At 53.1% G+C, this 10,784-nt stretch overlaps 1 long non-coding RNA gene across 1 annotated transcript; it reads left to right on the forward strand.

The window, feature by feature from the left end:
- The first annotated feature begins 1,482 nt into the window (after positions 1 to 1,482).
- On the forward strand, positions 1,483 to 10,475 carry LOC131829064 (uncharacterized). Its single transcript, XR_009352703.1, has 3 exons — positions 1,483 to 2,423; positions 4,340 to 4,523; positions 7,070 to 10,475. It is a non-coding gene; the product is annotated as an uncharacterized LOC131829064 (long non-coding RNA).
- Positions 10,476 to 10,784: the final 309 nt, after the last annotated feature.

The raw sequence follows: 10,784 nt of genomic DNA on the forward strand, positions 1-10,784 counted from the left end.
CTAGAAAGAGCCAGATAACCTGGCCCACTGGCCCCATGAGTTCACAGTTGCCGTCCTCAGCCCCCCTCATGGCCTGACTCCTTCCCAGGAATTGTGGAAGTTTCCCCCACCTGCCCCCATCTGCCATGCTCTCAGCAGATGGCCCAGCCCCCACCCATGAGACCAGGATCTCCAGAGCAAGATCCCTTGGCTGGCCTCCCCCGTCTCTGTGGCTCCCCAAAGGTCTCAGGGCCTTTACTCCTTGATCTTTTATCTTTTCGGACACAGAAGGTTGAGGCTTCATTCTGCCTCAGGCTCCCCTCCCCAGCCTGAGCCCCTGGAATGACATTAGTCCCAGTTCCCAGGTGGCACCCTCCATCATTTGCTATCTTTGGAACCCGCGCGCATCCTCCCTTCTGACTTCCCAGCCGTCACTCGCACCAAATGTCTCTGCCTCCCAGGCCCCACGCTCAGGCCCTGGGCCATCCTGGTGGCCTCACAGCCGACCGGCTTATTCTCATCTTTCAGCGCTGCCCCCCGTCTCCCACGCCCATGTGGTCATTCCACACCTCTTGCCAACCTTCCAGTGAGCAGAACAAATGTACGGGGCCCTGCAAGCTTCCTCACAGATTAGGCCTGAATTTCTGTTTAGAACACCACCTCTCCTCCTGTCTTCTCTGGTCCTGTTAGATCTCTTCCTTAAACATTTCCTGCCATCCCTCTGTGTCTCTCGTTTCCCCCCGTCAAAGCCTCGTCCAGCCTCAGAGCCCAGTTCAATGCCCAACCTGAGCCCCATGACCAGCCTAGCAGGAAGGGGGGGCACCTTTCTATGACTTTGTTCTGCAGTTCAGCAGCATGTGCTGCTTTTCCAGACTTACTATCGATTTTCTTCCCTCCTTAATGGACTGTAGGCCCCTTGAGGGCCGGATCTGGCCTTTCTCCCCTGCAAGCGCTCCGTGGTAGCTTTGCACAGAGAGAAGGCTCCATTCTGCATGATGGTTGCAGAGGGACACGCGCTCTCGCAAGCTCCTCTTGGCCCTGCACAGACTCACAGTGCCGTCAGCAGTGCCCAGAAGCCGGCAGGCTGTGCAAAGCAGGAGTTTTGCCCCTATGTCTTCCCGGGGCCTAGGCAGGCCTGCTGGGAAGCTGTTCATGGCCGCACGGTTCCTGGGATAGCAGCCAGGCAGCAAGAAGCTGCGCATCTCGAGGGCAGGGAATGGGCAGCCTCTCCTCCAGGCAAGGCCGCACTGGGGCCCAGTGGGGTTACTTGGGTCAGGGATCAGAGCCCTGGTCAGGGTGGCCCCTTTCCGTGTGGGCCCTCCTGGACACCCTCACTTTCCTCCAGCACGAGTTCCCTGGGACTCCCCTCCCACTTCCCAAAGAGGGTTGAGAAAGGACTCCCCCGGGGGGGACAGACTCAGCGCAGCGAGACTAGAGCACAAAAGCCAACAAAACCCACCTTACTTGTAATGCACCCGCCCTGGTCAGTTTGTCAAGCCCTACTCTGTTTCCTCTGAGCAATGGGACAGGGAAAAGAATTTAAAAAACAGAACAAAACAAAAAACCCTGCTCTAAGTATGCACAAACTTTATGGCCTCCCTTGGCTCCTTGTGCTTCTCCTTCCCCGCCAGGGCTGGCTGTGAGCTCCCCTCCCAGACTTTGTGCTTTCCATCCTAATGTTTCTGGCAGCTCCTGCATGAATGGCTAACACAGTCATTTTCTCCCCTCCGCCCCCATTATCAAAGCGTGCTTGAATAACTGTTAACTCCCGGTTAACAGAATCGTGTTAATCATCTACAAGCCCTGGGGCAGGGAAATTATTCTGTGTAACCTTGTCCCAGTGGCGGGAGAGCCCCTGTCCCCTGGCAGCTGACCTTCAACGAAAACCGGACCTAGAAGCTGGTGAAACCCAGACCGTGAGGGTGTTACAAGGGCTGTTCATCAGCCAAGGTCAGAAAGCGCTGGGCCAGGGTGACCCTCATGCTCTGCCTTCCCAGGCGGGAGGATGCCTTTCCATCCCGTCACCCTTGCTCCAGGACCCTGTAAAGAGACCAGGCTGCACTTTCCCCCCCCACCCCCAAATTGTTTTGCAAGCGAGGGCTAATCTATCGCACATTCTTCGTTGCTGGGAGACTCTGAGTGGCTGTACAGGCTGTTCTTTCCCGGAGCCATAGTTCAAAAGTACTGCTGACCCAAACACGGACTGTAACCCTGCCCTCCCTTGTGCGGGGCTGGGACGGCCGCTCGGATGTTCCCCCCCACCCCCCACCCCCACGTGGCTCCAAGTGGCCAGATCCACCCTCCAGACCCAGTGGCTGGGAGAGAGACCTCCTTCTGAAGTTGGGTGGGTGGCGCCCTTCCGGGGCAGGGGAAGCAGGAGCTGGAGGAGAGGAGCCCGAAGGGGAGCAGGGAGGCTCCGGGGCCGCCCCTTCCCTACCCCAGGAGTGGGGCTGAAGCCGCTGAGCCCAGCTCCGCATCCGGATCGCGCCCCCGGGCGCCCGAGGGTGGGAGAACCACCTTGGAGAAAACGGCCCCTTCATTCACTAAGCGGGTCTGTTGCGGAGGGGGAGGCCCGGGGGAGGGAGAGCCGCTGTCCGCGCTCTGGCTGGGCTGGCTCGCTCCCCCCTGCAGCAGCGCCCCGCCCGCCCCTTGCGGAGGGGAGATCCGCAGCCGGAGCAGGGCGCGGCCAGACTTATTAGGAAAGATGCGGCGGGGTCTTGGCAGGCGCGGCGCGGCGGCTCCGGCGTCCCCGCGCGTCTGGTTACTGCCAGGGGCTGCGCTCCGGGCCCTGCCGGCCTGGCCAGTCCCCAGGCCGCGGCTGCCCACGCGCCTGCGCCGCTCCAACCCGAACATTTCCACATTAGGCTGCCTCCCCGCACTCCGCGCCCCTGGCCGTGACCTCGGGTGACCTCCGCGGCGGGCTCGGAGCCAAGCCTTCCCCACAGGTGCTCTGGCTGTTTTCTGGGTCGCCCTTGTGATCGGGTGTCCAGGCACTTGGCAAAATTTAGCAAAAGTTCTCTGGTGCCGGGTTTCACCCTCGCGCTACTGACACAGACTCGGGGACCTGTGAGCCGAGCTTGCGGGCCTCGGCGGGCACGGGTGACCGCGCCCAGCCAGTTTCACAGGCGCAAGAGGCTGGATGACTTCGCCTCCCTGTTCATCCCTACCCCTCCCTTGAAGCTGGTCTGAGTTCCCTTGATTATTGATAATTTAAGTTCCCTTGATTATTCCTTACACACAACCCCAGGTCTCTATTTGCCGGGGCATATATGGCAGCCACCGGGGGCCCTGCGGGTCTGGAAGGGGGGCTGTCCAGACGGGAGCTGGGCTGTCAGTGCTCACTCGGGAGGCCAGGGAATTCGAGGCTTACTTAAAAAATGACACGTGTTGAAATGATGATAATTTGGATAAAGTGGGTTAAATAAAATGTTATGAAAATTCATTTTACCTGTATCTTTTTACTTTTTAATGGAGCTACTAGAAACGGTCCCATGCGCGCCTTGTGCTGTGTTGTGGGGGACAGTGTGGTTCTAGACAGTCCCTGCAACCATGCGTCCTTGTCCTGCATGTCCGGGACTGCAGGGTGCTTCCGGGCTGTGTAGCTCTGGCTCCTTCCTCCTTTCTGCCTCCCTCCTTGCAGAGCTTCGAAGTCATGTTGCAGGGCCCAGGGCCCGCGTCTCCTACGTCTCCTATCAGGGCAGACTCTGGGATAGAGCCTCCTGTGGCCACCACCCCACCTGCATATGCACGCTGAGACATTGTCCCACTGTTTGGGGGTCAGGAGGCTGTACCCAGTCCCAGGCAGACAGCACTAAATGTGGGCGGTTTTATTTCTCTATTGCAAGCGGCACAGAATGATGAGCCTAAGTCAGGACGACTGGATTGCAGTTACCGGCACTTGGGAGAAAGTGTCCACCGGGTCTGGGCTTCAGACCTGTTCGGTAGAACTCAAAAGAAACTTTGAGAAGTTCTTCTTTTATTAAGAGCACTAGGATTTTAAATCAAATAAAATGCCATGTATCACAATTTATTTCGTTCTATAGGCAGCATTCATGGGAAGTCAAAATGTCATGAGTTAGACATGTCAGTGTCAGACTATTGTCTGGCATGGTACCTGTGTCCCCTGTGGCTGTTTGAACTTGATTTGTGGCTACTCCAAACTCAGATGTAATGGAAATATAACATGCTCTTGGGTTTGGAGAAAAAAAAAGGATAAAAAAAAAGTAAAATATCTCACTAATGATTGTTTATATTTATTATAAATATTTTAATATTTTATATTTTTTCAATCGAGTTATATCGTTTATAATTAGTCTTGTTCCTTTTTTTAAAAAAAAGATTTTATTTATTTATTTTACAGAGAAAGTGGTTGACGAGAGACAGAGCATGAGCAGTGGGGAGAAGGCAGAGGGAGAAGGAGAAGGAAGCGGGGAGCCCGATGTGATGCGGGGCTCGATCCCGGGACCGTGAGATCATGACCTGAGCTGAAGGCAGACGCTTAAAGGACTGAGCCACCCAGGCGCTGGTTCCTTTTTTGAACATAGGTACTAGAAAATTGAGAATGGCTTATGTGGCTTACACTATTTCTATGGGGCAGTGCTGCTCCAAGAGAAGGATGCATTATTTATTCTGACACAATTACAGATATAGGTGAGCATCTCAGCCAGGTTTATCACAGCGCTGGAGCCTGGAAACTTGGACTCTGAGTTTTCCAGCCGTGCAACAGAACATACGTCCAGTTCTGTAGGTTTGAATTTTGGTTCCTGGAGCCAGATGTTCTCTGGGGGACCCACCTTGACTTAACGTCTCCAGAAACAGCCCCGCTGGCCCTCTGGGAAACTCCCAGGTTCTGCAGAGACTTGTCAGGTAGTAATTACAGGTGTGCAAAGACCCTCCTGCTTCATACACTTAGTCATAATGATTTACCTTTACCAGGCACCAAAGGTGTGCTGGGAGATTAGCTGAACAGAGAGAAGACGCGGCAAGCAGATCACCTTGAAGTTGACCTGTCAGCCCGATTTCATAGCACCTGCCTGTTCTAGCCCGGGGGCTGCAATTTATTCTTTGGGAAATTGCAAATTTTGCCTGCAGGCCCCAATCCAAATCCTGGCTTCTCTCTCCCAGGTTCTGGAAGACAGGATGGAGGCATCTGTAGGGCAGGGGAATGAATTTCTTTTCCAGGGAGTTTTCCACCTGAATTAGCTTTTATGACACCTTCAAGCATTCTCTAAGACTTTGGTCTTTAAACACACACACACACACACACACACACACACACACGCATGCATGCACGCACGCCTGTGCGCACATTCAAATCCACATCAGAATGTCTTTGTTCTTTGGCCCCCTGGAGTCAGGTGCTGAGTCATCTACCTGCTCCCCTTCCCAACCCCTCCCAAGCAGGGAGCCCTGGTTTGGAGGCAGTGGGAAGAATCCTGGAGAATCAGGTGTTCCTGCCCTTTTGCACGACCTGGGCACTGTGCCTGCCTGCCCCACACGCTGAATGCTGCCGGGAAGGAGAAAAGCAACATTCATTAAAGGGGAGGAAAAATTAGACCCTTTTCATTAAGGTCAGAAGATTTCTGCGGTTGGAGCAGCTGGCCAGGTGCATGAGCAATTTTCTTAGCTCCTTGGCAGCAGCGAAGTATTTGAAAAATAATGGGGTCCTTAGTCTTATAAGTAAAAACGCATTTATCTTGGAAATTAAAAAAAAAAAAAGTGCTGGCGGTGGAAATTTTCGGATGAGATGCATTTCTTCGCGCCTGAATGTCTTGAATGCCTGCTGGCTTTGTCTCCCTGCTAAGCTACTCACACTTGCAAATCTGTGCTTTTCAAGGTGAGGAGCTGAGAGTAAAAAAGGGCTGTGAGATGTATTTCTGGGAGGACGAAAACAGGAAACAAATTGGAAGGACAGCGTGTGGGGTGCGGATGCTGGGTTCAGGGAGAGTGTTTGCTTATTTGGACAGAGAGCAAACGTCCCATGCCACCCAGTGCTAGGAGCTCGACACTCTTTTAACCAGCCCTGGAAACCGAAGTTCTCTTTGGAACTTGGTGGGACTGTTATTTATTTATTTTTTTTCGGCTTAAATTGCTTTTATATGGTTACCCTCACGACTTCTTTCTGTTTGGGGGATATTTTTCATATTTTTTTTATTAAAAAGAGCCCCAGAACATCTTGATTTTGAAAATGCACGTTCACCCAAATAAGGCACCAAGAGCATAAACAAGGCGGCCTCAATATTTTGTGTCAACAGCCAATGTTCCAAGGATGCACAGCCGAACTTGAGGGCAAAGAAGGAAGGAAAAGGCTCAGTCCTTGCCCCTAGGTGTTCCAACACCTCCAGTCCCCTCCTCTGACCTCCTTTGCCGACTTTCACTTCTGTGATTTTGAAGGGAGAGAAGGCAGGTTGGAAAGAAGGAGGATACTGGGTGTGTAGGTTATGGAGGGAAGGCTCAAGGTGTGCTTGGGGAGGGAGAGGAAGGGATGGGGGATGGGGAGTTGCTTGTGAAGGGGGGGTCCAGTGACCTGTGGGCGAATTCTGTCAGCACAGATCCGTCCATGGCCTCCTAGGCTCATGCGGTAGACTGTGGTTGCCGCCATGCCCCTCTGGGCGAGGTCACAGGGCTGTGTTGGTCTATCTCATAGCAGGGGCACCGGAGGACATTCTAGGGGCTCCTCATCACCTCTGACAGTCACTGAACAGTTCCACTGTCCAGAGAAATCCCAAAGATGCTCATACCATCTGCCATGCGGCCCAGGAAACTACTGGTCTAGTCAACCTTGGGAGCCACCTTGGCGTCCTTACTTGGCATTTCCCAGACCCACCCGGTCACCGGACCTCATTACCCCTCCCTGAGTTGTCTGTCTGCTCTCCCTTCCTGTCCCCTCACTCTGCCCTGGGTCTCAGAGTACAGTGTTGAGGGGGAAGGGACAGACTGAGCTCAACACTTATGGCCGTTGACCCCAAAAAGTCTGTGCTCGGCCATCTCTGCGGGCCTCTCAGGCCTCGGGGGCGTGGGTCAAAAGCAGATTCTGCAGGGAAAATGGCGACGTGGAGTCCAGAGACATTATCTACCTCTTATTTTGCAGACACGGAGCCCAAGACTCATCCAGGTCATATGACTTGTCTGGAGCCGTTGAGCCAATTGGAGAAGAACCAGCGCTGGCACCCAGCTTTCCTGACTCTCTCTATGCGCCCCCCCAAACTTACCTATGGGGAACGTTCTACCAGGCCGTTCTCGTCACCGCCGGCGGAGTAATAGGTGTGGTTTTGTGCTATACTTATGCTTGTCACTAAGTCTATCCCCTGGCCTGCATGGCCTCTGTGTATCACCACATTTCCTGGAGGCTCTGCTTCTGACCTGGGTGACTCTGCATGCCGTGGAGCAGAGGGGGTCCCTTGGTAGAGTGTTCTGGACCAGGAGTCGCGCAGGATTGTACCGGGGCCAGCTGTGGCCCACTGGCCAGAACCAACGGTCAACGATTCAGGAATCTTGGGCGTCACTTAACTGGTGATAACGTGAATGCGGCTCTGGGGAGAGGATTCGCACCACAGAAACTGGTAAATGCTACAAATCGGGGTTTTCTTTTCCCTCAACATTTAGCTGGTTTACCAGCTCACCACGGATTTGGAGGTAGAACCCTGCTTAGGGCAGGGAGCTACTTCCAGGCAAGATGTTTAGTGCCAATTAAAAAATGGAAGGTGGCCCTATTGTGTATGAAGGGAAAGCATCAAATCTGGGAAAACTACCATATGGGAGGTGAATGTCATTGATTGAGGACTGAGGAGAGCTCCAGGGAGCAGCAGGGCTATCTAACATGATGAGTGACAGTGAGGCCTGGTGGGACTCTGACAGCCATCTCGGGACAGCTTCCCCAGGGTCACCTATGAGCTGGTGAGCTGGATGTATCTCTCGGCCCTGGGGCAGAAACCTGGTGAAGGGCAGCCACGGTCTATCACTGTCTCCCCCAGTCCTGCCCCTGCCCAGCACATCAGCAAATGTTATCAATCCATCCCCGGTCCACAGCTGATTGTGCCCACTGCTCCTTACTGCGGCCACTAGCCAAGTGCAAGGCTCTGTCCCATCTTTCCTAAGATGCCCCCTTCCCTGCATTCTTGCCCATCTCTAGTTACTGTCAACACAGCAGCAAAAGTGATGGGGGCAAGAAGGAGGAGGAGCAGGAGAAGAAGGAAGAGAAGGAGGAAGAAGAGGAGAAGGAAGAGAAGGAGGAGGGAAAAAAGGAGAAGGAGAATTTATTATATCATCCTTCCCTGCACTTCATCAAAACCCTTCAACAGCTTCCCATTGTACTTAGAATCGAGCAAAGCTCTGTGAGAGCTGGCCCCTGCCCCCTCTCCAGCTTCTCTAGCTCTGTGCTCCTGCATCACTCTTGCCATACTGGTCTTCTTTCAGTTTCTTGAAACCAGCCTCAGGACCTTTGCACACACTCTTCCTGCCTCCAGGACTATGTCCTGAGTCATCCCATGGCTCCTTCATTTCCTTTAGGTCTCATCTTGAGTGCCCCCTTCTTAGATGGAGCGTTCCCACTCACCTGGTGGAGCCCCTGGGGGGCTAGCAAGAGGCTTTGCACACAGGACCGGTGGGAACCAAGCAGTGTGGGACTTTGGGGTGAAAGGAACTGTATGAGTTCACAGTGTTCCCCTTAAATTAGCCAACACCGTAAACCTTACAACAATACTGCTCAAAAGTCTGTGTTTGCTGACTATACAGTTCTATGTCCATTTGGGCAGAGGCCTGGGAAGGCGGCCAGCGAACCAAGGGGTGCATGGGGATGATGGGGGTGCGGGAGCCCTGGGCAAGCCACGCATACTTCCAGACACTCCCATCTTGTCCTAAAGCTCTGACCGGCCTCTGGTTTGTTATTGGAACGAGCACCGATGATTCACGTTAAACAGATCCGAAGCAAAACTCATAATTTGTTTTTCTTGAAATGGTCCTGAGAGGTGCTTTCCAAGAAATAAGAAAAAAAAATGAACTCGCAGTGACTTTGAGTCTGCCGAGGGGCAGTCAGTGGTTCATTCCCAAGTGCAGAGCTTTCCCTGTCGCCCAGTGCACAGGCAGTGAAGGAAAGGGCTGCCGAGCCTGGGAGGTCGAAGTGCTTTGCTGTTGTTCTTGCGGGGTCCTCAGCGGGTGCTTATGGGGCCCCGGGGGCAGGGGCTGGGGAAGGGGTGCCTCCAGATTCCGTCATGGCGGCACAGCACATGGCTTAGAAAACTGGAACTGTACCCACTGACAGCTCTGGAGCGCAGCAGTCTGAAATCAAGGTGTTACAGAGCCACGCTCCTTGCATGAACTCTAGTGGGGAATCCCGCCTTGCCTTGTTCAGCTTCTGCGGGTGGCTGGAAATCTTTGGCATTCCTTGGCTGGTGGCTGCCTTGGTCTAATCTCTATCGTCATCATCACGTGGCATTCCTCCCTCTGTCCCTGTCTGTGTGCAGATGTCTTCATAAGGACCCCAGCCATGGGGTTTAGGGCCCACCCTCCTCCAGCATCATCTTAACTTGCTTACATCTACAAAGACCCCCTTGCCAAATAGGGTCCCGTTCACAGGTAGTGGAGTAAGGCCGTCCCCATCTCTTTCTGGGGGACACAACTCATCCCACATAGGAGGGGTCCCCTCGCTCCTATGCGGGTAGTCATGTCACATGTGTGTGTCACAAACATGCCGAGCTGATGAGGAAACCTCACCTCCAGCTTGAGTAAGATGTGACTTCCGAGTATGGGATATGCAATTCACCAAAACATTTTGAGGTTTGGAGTGAGAGCCTGCTGGAGGTTGGGAAGCCTCCTTCCTTCAAAGATTTCCCAACATGTGTTACACAGGTCGCCATGGCAGGCTGAATCGTGGCCCCTCAGGAGATGTCCACGTCCTGAGCCCTGGAACCTGGGGTTGTGTCACTCTCCATGGTAAAAGGGACTTTGCCGATGGGATTAGGTTAAGGATTTTGAAACAAGGAGACAATCCTGGATGATCTGAGTGAGCCCAATGTCATCACGAGGGTCCTTATAAGAGGGAGATGGAGGACTCAGAATCCGAGAAGGAGACGTGACTGCAGGTGCAGAGGTTAGAGAGGTTAGAGGGATTTAGAGCTGCTGCACTGCGGGCTTGGAAAATGGAGGGAGGGACAAGAGCCAGGAACGCGGGCAGCCCTCTGCACCTGAAAATTCGAGGAAGCAGACTCTTCCTTCGGAGCCTTCAGAAGGAACCAGCCCTTGATCCTTGATCCTACTCCAGTGAGATGCATTTTTCACTTCGAATAAATCAATTTATCTTGTTTAAGGCCGTTAAGTTTGTAGAAATTTGTCACAGCAGCAACAGGAAGCTAATACAGTCACACAGCCCAGTTTCCTGTCTTGTATTAATTTAACAAACGATCCGTCTGTCATTTCTGTTGAGTAAGATCTAGAGTGGTATACTGCATGTAGAAGACACTTAACTCTTTGTTGGACGGATAAATTGAGAGCTTGTTATATATTGTGTGGTAAGCTGGCCTCTTTGGATATGTCACTACCCTCGTCTCTATGAGTATGGAAGAGCACTGGATAGTAAACAAATACTTCTACCCATTAAGGCATGACTGGGTTCCTTGGTGAGTGCTATGGCATTGGAACACCAGAGAATGTTGACCGAGGAGAGCCAGGGGACCTAGCTTAGACTCTGGGGTCAGGCAGAGCCATCGGGGGGACACAGAGCTGAAATGAGGATGAGACATGCTTCCTTTTGGTTCTAGTTTCAATGACAGAAACGTTCTCTGCACAAGGAGGTACCCAGATTTGAGCTC

Source organism: Mustela lutreola, chromosome 4, assembly GCF_030435805.1.
Source record: "Mustela lutreola isolate mMusLut2 chromosome 4, mMusLut2.pri, whole genome shotgun sequence".
Classification (NCBI taxonomy): Eukaryota; Metazoa; Chordata; class Mammalia; order Carnivora; family Mustelidae; genus Mustela; species Mustela lutreola.